Below are 13,051 nucleotides of genomic sequence, written 5' to 3' on the forward strand. Positions count from 1 at the left end.
TCACCTTAGCATAGAAGAGGCTCAGTCTGCTTAAGAGTTGGCCATCACACTAACTTCTGCTTAACACCCATTCCTTGTCCAAAGCTGACAACATCTGGAGCTCAGTTCTCCCCAGCCTGGCCTGGTGAGTGAGCACGTCCATGGATTTGCACGTGATCTGCAGAGAAACACTCAACTTCACAGAGCCTCAAACCTGTTTTGTGCAGGGTGAATAAACCCCGTCTGGGTGTGAGGGAGTAAATCAAGTTGTCAGCACTTTGCACATCCTGCAGGTCTTAAAGCAGAAAAGCAATATGCAGCTCATGGGGCTCAGACAACAAGGCCCCACAATTTGTAGTAGGGGGAAGACCTTGCATGTTCCCTCCCCCAGCTCTGTGAACATGTCCATGGGCTGCTCCAGCCCTCTGCACCTTTCCTCCGTGTGAGTGCTGTTTCCAGTGCAGGTACTCGCTGGCGAAATGAAGCGCTGCAGGGTGGGAGCATTTGTCTGCAAACAGCAGACATACGGGGCTGGCATGCAGGGCCGTAGGGATAAGGCTGCATCTCACATCCTCCCGTGTAGGAGACAGTACTGAAGGTGATCAGGAATTCTGATCAACTAGCATAGCTATAATCATATATAAGTCATACAGAAATCAGTGTCCCGAGATATCATTTAAAAAATGGCAGGCATTTTTCTCAACTTAAGCTCAACCCTACTTATTGTTTATACTTCAGTAATAACCACTTTTCCCAGTAAGACTTGAGGTTAAACTGTGGTTAGCCCTGTGCTTAGTTTCTGAGGTTCTCCCCATGAGGAGTGCAGTGTAAGGTATTGAAGCAGCAAGCAGGCAGGTAGGCTGTGGGTGTGACACACGGTGCCACCCAGGGAAAAGAAAACTAATGAGTCTGGGTCGTTTTGTCTATGGAGAAATTGGAGAAGCAACTTCTTCTTCCAAGCAGAAGAAATTGGGGAAAAAAAAATGCAAATAGTCCATAACAATTCAGGCTCAGAGCCTGAATGTTGAACAGATACAAGTAATAAGCGTAACCACTCTGGATGCTTCTGTTATATGACAAATATTTTTCTTTTGTGAAAGCCATTGTGCAAAAAACTCAGCTCAGCCACAAGCAGAGGCAGTGAGCCTCCTGCATGCTGGAGGAACCACAACACACCGCTAACTTGTTGTGGATGAGGACCAGTCTGAGGGCTGCACCTTCATTAAACCTGCGGACAGCATCTCACGGGTGATGGCTACAGCACTTCCTGCAAACACAGCGTAGAAGAGAGGACCCAAGAGGCAGCAGCACCAATATCACTGGCTGAGGTTCCATCTACGTGCAGCACCTCAGAGACAAACCACCTGGGGAAGACAGTCCTGAAGACAGCAGTGCTAGCAAACATCAGCAGGCAGGCTGAGCCCTTGGCCAAAGCTTTTCTGGCAGCAGGAGCAATCCCAGGGGATGCCCACCCTCCCAGCGCTGCGGCGTGGGTGAGCCCAGGCCAGGGCCCTGGGCCAGCAGCAGGATCCAACAGCAATTCAGCCTCCTACTTACACAGAGCTTCCCTGCGGCCTCGTGTAGCAGGTTTGGCCAAGGACAGCCAGAGGAGGGGAAGTTGGGAGCCTGGGGCCGTGCAGACAGGCGGGCAGACGCAAGCTCAAACAATGCCATCACGTGAGCATCGCTTCCTTGGGATGCCAGCCCAGAACCCACCCTTACCCTTCTCTCCCCATTTCCAGCACAGATGCATCTTTTGTGCTTCTGACACAGTACTGTAAAACAAAGACACTATTGACAAACTTTCTTTTTTTTTTTTTTTTTGCAGGATTAAGATGACTACACTGGCTCACAGCAGAGATTTCAACACCAAACGCTAAGTAACAGGAACACCGCTTGGCAATAAATCCAGAGATTACCTGTTGAAACATTAATGGCGAACACCTTTTGATGTGGGCTGCTTTATGTGGTGCATAAGCCAGCACTGTAATTATGCATTTCCTTTCTATGAATCTAGTATGTAAACCTGAAGTGTTACGGTTGAGTGTGTGTGTGTGTGTGTGTGTGTGTATGTGTGCGTGTGCACGCGTGTGTCTGTGTTACAGGAAATGCTCTCCAGCTGAGTCTGCGATTCAGCAGTGTAGCTGCACATAGTACGTCTGCAGCGGGACCTCAGCCCTTTCATTCATTGTGCACCAAGCAGAGGGCTCCAGCAATTGCCACGCTGAAGACAAATGCCAGCATGAGTCATAGCAGTCGGAGTGCAAACATGTTTGCCGTCGGGTGACTCATAATATCACATCCTGAATTCACAGACCTTCCTATAAATAATAATTTCTGCTATTGTTGTATTTCTTTGATACAACACGAGTTAAAGCGCGATGCCGAATCTACAGCAGCTTTCCCGACTACGAAGAAAATGTTTTTCTCCTCGTCCCTTTTGTTCTTGACCACAGGCACATCAGCCTGTAGTAAGCTGTCCACGGTGATTGAAGAAGTAGTTGTGTCAATCAGACTTAGCAAAATCCAAACATGGCCCAGAACACGTAACCACGAAGAGCTACCCAGAAAAAAATAAAGAGAGAGAGAACCAAGGCCAAACCATAGGACCTTTTACCCACTGTACATCCTTTCTGTATCAGCGCTTGGCTGATGCCCTACTTCTGGCATGCCTTAGCACATTCAGCACGCAGACAAGAGGAACGTTATGTTGGTGTGGGACGCAGCCCAGCAAAGTGGCAACACATGGAGCACGGGCAGGGAGGGACTGGGCTGTCACCCTGCCAGATACCGCATCCACGTGGAGCAAAAAGGGAGAGCAGAAGCTTCAGGAGCTCTCAGCCTTGGTACAGCACGCAGCCGCCGTTTCTTCACACCTGGTAACAAAATTAATGCACTGTAATAACTGGTGATGATTAGCAATTCAGGAAAGCATCTGCATCAGAAAAGCCATATAAGTGCCTTTTCAAATAGGGCGGAACTTAATCAGGTATATGGCCAAATTTATTCTGGAGGGTGCTGATAGGAACCTCTGAAATCTCTGCTAGCAAGAAAAAAACCAAACAACTAAGACTTTGTGCGAGGTTTTGTGGGGCTTTTCTTACTTGACTGCCAGCTAGGAATTGATTCTTGTTTTACGTGAAAGAGAATTCACACATGTACAAATCTCTTCACATCAAGTCAAGGCAGTCCTGCCTTCCCCTAATTGCTCTGTAGAGTAACCACTCAGAAGTTCATTTCTGATACCGTTCTCGGGCAAAATAAAAGGCCTCTTAAAAAAATCTTATTGCTAAAACAATGGAATTCTCCCGGGAATGACTTCGTTATGGAAATGAAGTGACAGCTTCTTTTATCTAGCCAAGCAGCAAGTCTGCATGTATAAAAGGCATTCTGTGCACAAAGTACAGTGAGTGGGAGGACATGAAAATGCTATTTTTAATCCCAATTTCAGCATTCCTCCCTTACAGATCTCCTGGAATAATAACAGCAACAACAATAATGATAATTAACAACGTCAAAAAAGGAGTATCATATCTTAAAGGTGACTGTCATGTGAGAAAGGAACTCATAGTTAATGACTTGTAAAATTTGGGGCAAATGCAAAGTTTTTCTCAAATTACTTGACGTCAAGCCATGAGTTTTGTGAGATTTGCAATTTGCCCCCCTAACTTTCATACAGTTACGGAAGAAAAAAGCAAAGAAGTAAAAAATAAGGCACCGAAGTTATTACTACAAACAACACGTGCTGTACTTCTACTATGTGCTCTCTCACAGCGACTGATGCTTTCAGAAATGCTCCTATCCCTGAAGGGAATAACCGAGCTGAGGCTGTTAATGTTCAGCTAAACACGTGTCATAGTTTTCGACTTAGGAAAGCAGGAAAACCCAAAGAAAATCCAGGACCTGGCGACGTTTCCAAATGTGCTGTAAGCAAGGGCAGAATGCATGCTTTGGCTTGAAGATTGGAAAACACCCCCAGAAGACCCTTCTGTGTGCTTCACTGGCTTCTGGATCCATTCCCCAAGTAATTGTAACAGAGCAGTGATGGCAGATTAACACGCACAGAGAAAAGCAGGAGCCAACCCTTCCTCCCTACCAGGAACATGCTGGCTTCAGTGGGCATGATGCACAGTTATCTGAGGGCAGAAGTGAGTTCTGATTATTGCAAGATTGCTATTTGGTTGGTCTATCACCCACCGGTGGTAATTAGGACAAGCCTTTCCATTTCACACCTAATAAAACTTAACGAGAGCGAGCAGGCAGTAACAAAAGGCCCGAGACATGCAAGCACGCCGAGGCGCAACTCACGACCCGCTGGTGCGATTGCACTTGGAGCAGCCCTGCCACTGGAAAGCCCTCATTTCACCCAAAATTGGAGCAAAGTGCAGATATGGCAGGTGCCTCCTCTGCCACTCCCGCAGCAACACGTCACAGTCTGGCACTGCCTGGCCCAAGGGGCTTTCCTCTGGGTCCTCAGTCTGCTTTTTTGGTCATGTAAAACCCTCGCTGGCAGCAGGGCTGGATCTAGATGATCTTTAAGGTTCCTTCAAACCCAAGTCACTCTAAGGCTGTGATCATATGATCAGTAGTAGCATGACTCACACACAAACCACTGCCCTCGGCACCTCCCAGCGTGGCAGCTACGATCTACTCTCAACAGCCACCACTTACAGACTGTTCAGGGCATGCTTGAAGGCACTTCTGCTCTCTGGCTCTCCTAGAGGAGAAGATTTCTTTCTATTTTTCATTTCATTATGGTGGTAACAGAGTAAAAAAAAAAAAAAAAAAGTAGGACTGGAAGAAGTGAGCCCATTTTCCATTTCTGCCCAATTGCCTGCTGCCAAAAGTGCTCTCTGCTGGTCACTCACCCAGCTCAGTGCCAGTGCAATGCTCGGCTGGGCACATCACCAGTACTTAACCTTCAATAAAATTAAACACAATAATACTTAGTGCTCATTGACACTTTTACATATTACAAACCCTGCAACAAAATTAACTGCACACTCTCGCTGTAACACCCCTGCAAGGTAAGTGTTATTATTCATGCCTTATGCAGAGGGGAATTCCACTGGAGAAAGAATAACTGACCTGCCCAAAGCTATGCAACACAGGTGCTCCTGTTTCCTGGTCCTCTGCTTATTCCAATAGACCAGTTTCAGCCTTTTCTGAAACTTGCAGCAAGTCAGATTCCTGCCTTCCCTTCCGCTTCTTTCTGCAGATGAAGGAAGTGAGGGAGCAGCTCCTTTGTTGCACGTGGGGAATGTGAGAGTGGTCCCAGGGGGACCAGCACTGGCTGAGCAGCAGCACTCCTGCCTCCACCTCCCTGCAGCCAGATAACGGGGCCTGCAGGAACACTACCAGCCCTTTCCACACACACCAACAACATGTTAGTCTTTATGGATGCCCTCTAGTCCTGGAGCAGGGGCAGCATGGGACGAGCGAGCAAGCGGTGGCCTCATCTCTGTGGGTCAGGACCCGGTTGGCAGCACTAACCATGGTTGGTCACCGCTTGGCCGGTCCACATTCTGCAGCAGGCCCTGCTGGTGCATAGGGAATCTGAGCATTTAAACACCTCTGAAAGGTGAAAGCCCTTTGGCTCAATTGGTGGGGCTCATGCCCCTGGGTGTGCTACCGCTGTCTCATCGTGGCTTCGTAGGCAGCATTTTAAGAACCATCTCACAGCAAAGCAGCGCTTAAGACAACAGTAGCACTTGATCCCACCTACTCGAACCACCTGCCGTATGCTGGGGGGAATGCCATAACCACTCACGCCCTAGAGGAACTGGCTCCCCAAACTTCAGCCAGAAAGGACCAGATCTCCAGGACATGGCGGCCCTCACTCACTTCACTTAAGTGGAGGCAGTGGACAGAAGTGCCACGTAATGTAAGCAGCACAAAGTCGTGGCCGTGGGGGAGAACGTGGCAATGCATGGAAAATGTCATCGGCCAAAAGGCAATTAGCAGCCAGGCTAAATGCAGAAGCAGAAGGGAGTGGTTTCCTAACAAAACAAGCCTTGTTAAAAAATAAAAGAGAGAGAAAAAAAAAAAAACACCCTAAACCTTGCTTTGCTCAGAAAAGCAGCATTCTCGGGAGACTGAAAGCATTTGAAAAAAATACTTCTGGGAAGCTTTCTGTAAAGATTATTCTTTACAGACAGATTTGGCAGTCCTTTCTGCTCTGTCTCCTAATGCTGCTGAGCATAACTATGTTAAGTCAATAAGCAAAGCCACTCAACGTTTTTTTGAGGTTTTCTAGGCCAAGAGAGGAAGCAGTGAGATAGGGAAGTTTTCAGAAGTGGGAGTTGTGCCTGCCTCGCTTCTAATTGTAGTGAAACTGTCAACCTCTGCGTTGTGTTTCAAGACTTTACACTTCAAAATCATTCCCTCTGTGCTTTGAATTGCTATACTTTTAAGCTAACTACTTCTAAAAGTGCTATTTAAAAAAAAAAAATGACATCTTCAACCACATTTAATGTTGCGAATAAATCTGAATTTGCAAAGTCTCATTGGGTCCCTGCAAAAGTGCAGATTCTTATCATACTTGACAGCCAATCTCTTGGAAACGATCTGTGCAAAAATTTAGTTTAAATTATATCGTATCGAGACATTTAAGAGAAAATGTGTTTTTCTTTGTTATAAGCTAAAAATAATGATGTTCTTTTCACCTCAGATTAAAAAAACCACACTCGAGTGGCAAACAATAGTGAAACCAATTAGTAATCTTACAACCTAGAATCCTACTGATGTGCAAGCATGTCTTAATCGTATTTCAGAATGAGCTAAAGGCACATGTGGCCAAAAAAAAAAGTGAACTAGACTGAGTTGCACCCCTGCACTCAGCCAAAAGAGAAGTGGGTCCAGGCACTACACTGACAGTGACAGGCGCTCAGTGCCCTTGCAAAGATCCTTGTCCCTGAGCCCTATCAGAATGGTAATTTCACACATAAGCCAATGTGCCAAATTTCTCTTTACTGCCCAGATCAAGCAATGAGAGTGATACCTGCTGAAACGCAGGGAGCTGAGGGAGCCCAGCGCTTTCCAAGTCTCCCCCGTAGACATTTGAATTTCAGGGTAATTAGGAGGCCACGCTCTTTTCATGCTGTCATGAAATAGAGCATTCATGTTGATTTAGCTTTAATGATTTCAGAATAAGGAGGACGGTTTCAGGAGAGTAAAGGCGGTTAGGTTCAGTAAGAGTTGGGCGTATTCACAGCTCATTGCTCAACGTAGTAAAACCAATTCAGACAAAATGTTTACTGCTAAATATTTGGGGAGATGGCAAACAGGCATGTAAACAGCTCACAGAGCGTAGGCTGAGAGTGAGCTCCGTGTGATCACAAGCCTCACCAAGGACCTACCTTCAGCCTGCGTGCCCAGCACAAGGAAGCCCCAGCCCCTGCATAATACTCCCCCCAAACAGAAGATTACACTGTACCTTGCGAGGCTGAAGAAGCTTGAAGTGTTGTCCCGAGGCCTGCCAGAGTTCGAGGTGTTCCAAATGCCAGGTTTCAACTGAAGCTGATCTATTTTTCATATCCTTCTCCCGGCCCCTCATTTCTCTGCTCTAAAGGAGGATAGTACCGTGTTTCATCCTGGGAAAGAAGCTCCTACCATTTCCTGCCAATGACTGCCCCTTGCAGCACTTGGAGGTTGCATCAGGTGCTTTCCGAGGAAGTACAAGTTCACTCACTGCTCACTGTATGATGGGCGCTCAGCCGGGCCAGGCTCTGGAGCCATGCATGTGCTCCTATGGGTTATTTCTGCACTGAGGAAGCAAGGAGACATGGCCTCCCTTCTGCACTCCTCAACCAAGGCTCCTGCACCTCCAGCTTATGAGCCATCACCACTTCTCCACGCAAGGATATGGTTCCTCCCCATCCCTTCCCAGTCCAACAGAAAAAACCCAGCCCCTGAACCAGGCAGGAGTGATGCTGGCAAAATCCTCCTCCTCCAAACCCTTGGCATCAGCTTGTGCAAGAATCATAGAATCAGAGAGTCAAGAGGTGAGGAAACAGAGCCGCGTCACACGGGAACAGCTGAGCTACACTGAACAACAGCCAGCAACAGTTCTGACAAACCAGCCAGCGCCCAGCCCAGCTCGTTTCCCCACAGAGATGCTGCCCTGCAGAACTCAGCAGGGCTGCATCACACTCCCAAGCACCTCAGCCATCCGGCAAATGTTCATCTGATCATTCCCATAGTTCACAAATCCCCTCCAGGCTGGGCACAAGGTAAGCACAAAGTTTTTGCCAGGCCCGCACTTTTGCTTTTCCCATTCCACACCATGTGAATCGTTTCTGTTTCCCGGCACCAAGGAGTTAATGGAAGAAAGAACTACCGTGGCATGTGCTCCGTGCAAGGGTAAGTGGATTGGCCAGCTATCAAAGCAGATTGTTAAATACTGCACTGAGCTCCCCATTTTTTCCCTCGGCTGCAATAAACGTAAGGATTTAATGTGGCTGTAAATGTAAACCTAGACCACATCTGCTGATAAAGCAAAGTCTTTGTACGTGCACAACTGCCGTTAACAGTATACAAAATACTTAACTTTCATGAATTCTCTTACATTCAAAAGCTGACCTGCAGCCTGCCTGAGGCAGCCAATGCAAACTGCACACTCAGCACAACTGCACCTTAAAGACGGGGGGGGAAACAGTGATTGTGCTATAATACAGAATTAGACTTCTAAGAAAGTAAATCATTTGTGCAGCTGTTAGGTCGCTGTAGTATTTTGAGCACCACTTCACCACACCAGACCAGAACACTTCAGCGTGGCTCTCGCTTGGAAGGCGGTGCTGGGTAACACAGTCGTGTCATTTGTCTCCTTCATCGTGGACATGAGCTGAACTGGTGCCTGTCACGCCCTACTGCTAGACTTTTCATTTACATTAGCTGAGGCTGTTCTGCTGTTTGAGAAGTTCTACCTTCCTGCAGTGGCATTAGTAGCTCAGAGAAGAGTGCATGATCTCTTGGGAAACTTCAGCCGCAGACTCTGGCCACCAGCATTCATGCTACTTCTCAGAAGATAACTGAATTCTGATATAGTGTTCTAATTTTAACTAATTTCTTGGCAAGATATTCTCTCCTTGTGTGCGCACGTCAGACACGGATTCTGTTCTACCGGTGTTCCCTTGGTTAATTATTATCAAACCATCTGAAGGCTTCTCCACCACAAGCCAGGTGTGAGCAGCTAGGACCTACCTAACAGGGCTCAATTCCTGAACACTTTCATTCTGAATGGCCTAAGTGACCTTCGGTGAGCCTACTTCCTTGTTGGTTCACGCTCTGCTCTGCTCTGTACTCCCCAGAGGAAGGTAACTCAGGACAGCAGCGCCTCTCCTAAACCACTCATCTTCTTTTTGAGATTCCTTCCTCCTGCAAGACCTACAGGCATAAAATCCACCCCAGGATGTAACAAGCAACTCTTTCTACTGTCCTTAATATTATTATTCCAGAACTATTAATAATAGCAAAATAATTTCATTTGCACTGCTAGCAAATTTAATTTTCACATGTATAACCAACAGAATTATGCATACAAATAGACATTTACTCTTTTATGCTGGGCTTGGAGACAGAAAAAAAAAAAAAGGAAGTGTGTTTTGTAGTTGGCCCCACTGGCATCTGTAGCTAATCCTGCAGCCTCAGGTTAAGTGGAACTCTCTGCTATCCCAGCCTGTTTTCAGCTATCCAGTACTTTCCCAGCCTATGACTAGTTTCATTTTAAAAGCATGTATGCTACAATACTCACACGCAGATTTCAAAGGCCTAACTGTGTTTCAAGGTGCAAGTTAGATCACTCTCTATTTCACACAAGAGGACCAACTGAGAATTTTGGGTGCTTCCTCAGGATTCCTACAAAGGGCCATGTTTAACAGCAAAAGAGTCGGCAATAAACATGTAAAAAGGAAAGCTGAATCCCTGGGTCGAGAACAAGTGCAGTGATTTTGCACCGGAATTGCACACACCCCATCTGCTGGCTTTCTGGAAGACTGAGAACTGAAACAGCAGCAAGTTTACCTCTTTGCTGAAGTTAGACACGGAGCAATGCCTGAGAGCTCAGTGCTGCACAAAGCTATGGGGAACTGCAGCCTGTCCCAGGTGAACCACAAAGCAACCCAGACCAACAAATCCACTCAGAGCTAATACAGGCCACAGTCTGATGAGATGAATGTATTCCAGCTGACAAAGGTCTGAGTTGTACTGTGCATCTGCTTGTCCCTCTCTAAGTCCCCTGATGCAGACCAGCAACAACCGCAGCATGAATCCAGAGTCTGAGGGGACTATAAACATTGAGGACTGACCATAAACCATCTCAATGAGTAACAGATCTCCTCAGGTCCTTCCCAGACGCGCAGGCTATCACTGACAGCTTCACTGAAAGACATGATGGTTCTGCCACGGGGATTAGCAGAATCCCAGTCTTGTGAGATTATCCTGGATTTCCAATGAGTCTCTTCTGGAAGTGCTTGGTGTAGCAGCGCTAGCACTTTGTCACCAAGACTCATAATAGATGTGATTTCTAGTAAAGGTTGAAATCACAGAAATTTTACTTGCGTACAGGGTTGGAGCTGTTTCAGAAACAGACTCTTCAGTTATCTACAACGTTTGGAGGAACTCGCTGTTGAAGAAAGAAAATAGTATTTTTCCTTCATTGGCTACTGGCCTTCATCACAGGCCCAATTCTGCTCTTCCATCCACTGCTACTTCAGCAGCGTGGCCTGGGATAAAACTGAGTGATACAATAGAAATGCACTCCCAAGAAATGAAACTAAATGTTCTATTTTCAAAAAATGTACATAGGTTGCTCCAAAAGTACTGCCTCCTATTTATTTCCATGGAAACTACGACAGATGCAAAGAGTACAGTAACACTATTTGATAGAGCAAATCCTCAGCTACAAAACACTACTTTTCAACATAGTCACCACCATTCACTACGCATTTTCATCAGCAATGAACAAGAGCCACACCCGTGAAAGTCTGCACGGCCATCGAGAACGTGGTTTGTTTTTCATGTCACTGTCGCCACTGCTGAAACACACCACCCACCACCTCACTGTGCTCACATCCACTGTTTGGGCTCCAGAAACGTTCAGCTAGCGTTGATGAATGTCAGCGGCTGTCATTTTTTCCACATCCAGGAATTCAATGACACGCCTCTGCTTCACATGCACTTCCATGTCAAACGCCATTTTGTCAGACTGCCCCTCTACTGCCATCCGTCACACAGCAACGACATGTAACCGAATACTGGTGGGAAGGTTCAATGGCTACTGCCATACAACCGACATCCACCTCTGATATCGTGGGCAAATATAATAAAATAGGAGGCATTACTTTCAGAGCATCCCCGGTAGGCGATATTGCTTTTAAGAAATATTGTTCCTACGCAAAACACTTAAAATTTGCCATCTGATTGGAGGCTACTTTTGCTGTTGACCTCTCGTCTCCATTTCCTGAGCCGAATGTCGAGGAGGCGTAGTACGGTTTCAAGCTATACACCAGCCAAAGAGAACAGTGATGTGAAACTGATATTTGTGTTTTGTCAGTACCAGCAAAGGTGTGTCTGCACAGAGCTGTGATAACTGTCAGCACCTCAAAGCAATTTAGATCTCTGCCTGTCTGTGCGCCAGGCAATCTTCAGAGCTGCAGATCTCTGGCTTCTGAGCGCTAATGTCTCAATAACTTCAGCTGTACAAGCTCCCCAAATTAAAACAGCACATTCATCCATTTCTAGGAATCAGCCACAGTTTGGATGACGCATCATTTCAGCGCTCAGTTTCTTCTGGCCACAAATGCCTCCTAGAGGTCTTAAAACTCAGCCCTTCCTCAGCTCCAACTGGACTTGGACCAAGCGTCCAGCACTGGCACCGGACCCAGTGCAGTGCCAGAGCGTTTCAGTAACGAACCCAATAGCCTGGGAGATGTTTTTAGAAACCCTGGGCAGAAAGCACCTTTGCCAACAAGGTTCAGTGAGCGTTCTGCTGGTGACTTGAGCAGACATATCGAATGTCAGCTGGTATGTTTATCTTCTTTAAACACTGAGCTGCCTTTCAAATAAAATCTAACTGGACAGATTACTGGTTTAATGCTAATGGAAACTGATCAAAAGACCCTAGATTACTTGGCTGCCTTACCTTAAAACCTTTTCCTGCTTTACTTTCCATGCAAAATACATCAAAAGAGTATTCCTATCAATGGAGACCCTGTAAAATAAGAATTTATGGAGATGAGGAAAACGACACTAAAACCGGGTTGTGGATAAAAACAACAGAAACCCTCCACGCGTTTGCACAAGGGCTACTTTGGAAAATAGGAGTTAGAGACCTACTCTATACAAGCACATCTGAAAATATCACTCCTTATCTACAAAAGGCAGTTTTTCCTCAGTTTCCATCATGGTTCCTTTGACTGGAAACAGAAGGCGTTGGCAAGCCAGCATAAAAAAGGAACAAGCTGATAGTGTCACTTCAGGAGAAGATAAACAGCAATGGTCAAACTTCCACCAGCCAGCTCCCTTTCCACGCCTGTCTGAAGGGACAATGGCTGGCCACCACCTGGACCAAAGCTGTCAGTGCATTTAAATGCAGAAAGGCTTTCATGATTCTCAGGCAGAACAAATATTTCTTTTTGTCTGAACTCTTTTTAGAAAGCATGAATAGCGACTACATAGCAGAGCATAGATGCCTATTAACAAAGCCAACGACAATTACTGCTATGTCTAAGAATCAACAAAAAAAAAAACAAAACACATACCAATGTGTTCCAAAGGCATTTGCTCACAAAGCAAACTCAATCCACACAAGCCCCAGCAGAGAAACCCAATCGTACGTCGTGATTTACGATCTCTCAGCAGGTTGTACTAGGTCCTCCAGATTCCACGCTTGCCTTTGAAAGCAATTAAGTTTCTAGCACTTCTGGGAGCGACAAAGCTCCATCTACGCAACCTGCCTGCTGCGCTCGCTGAGCCTGCGGCCTGGCAGCCCACACCACAGCACTAAGAGAGCACTAAGAACTTCCCCTCGACTCGTCTGGGAGTGGAGGTGTGCGAAGGGGCCCCCCTCTGCTTT

General features: G+C 46.4%; 1 protein-coding gene across 9 annotated transcripts in view; it reads right to left on the reverse strand.

The window, feature by feature from the left end:
- Window positions 1–13,051, reverse strand: part of LOC121106455 (ataxin 1) — a 206,756-nt gene that overhangs the window by 89,870 nt on the left and 103,835 nt on the right. The window contains exon 2 of one of the 9 annotated variants that reach the window (XM_040689722.2): window positions 12,119–12,187. The exons of the other annotated variants lie outside the window; for them this stretch is intronic. The gene's annotated coding sequence lies outside the window, so the exon portion shown is untranslated. The remainder of the gene's footprint in view (window positions 1–12,118; window positions 12,188–13,051) is intronic. 9 annotated transcript variants of the gene reach the window in all.

This window comes from Gallus gallus, chromosome 2, assembly GCF_016699485.2.
Source record: "Gallus gallus isolate bGalGal1 chromosome 2, bGalGal1.mat.broiler.GRCg7b, whole genome shotgun sequence".
Lineage (NCBI taxonomy): Eukaryota > Metazoa > Chordata > Aves > Galliformes > Phasianidae > Gallus > Gallus gallus.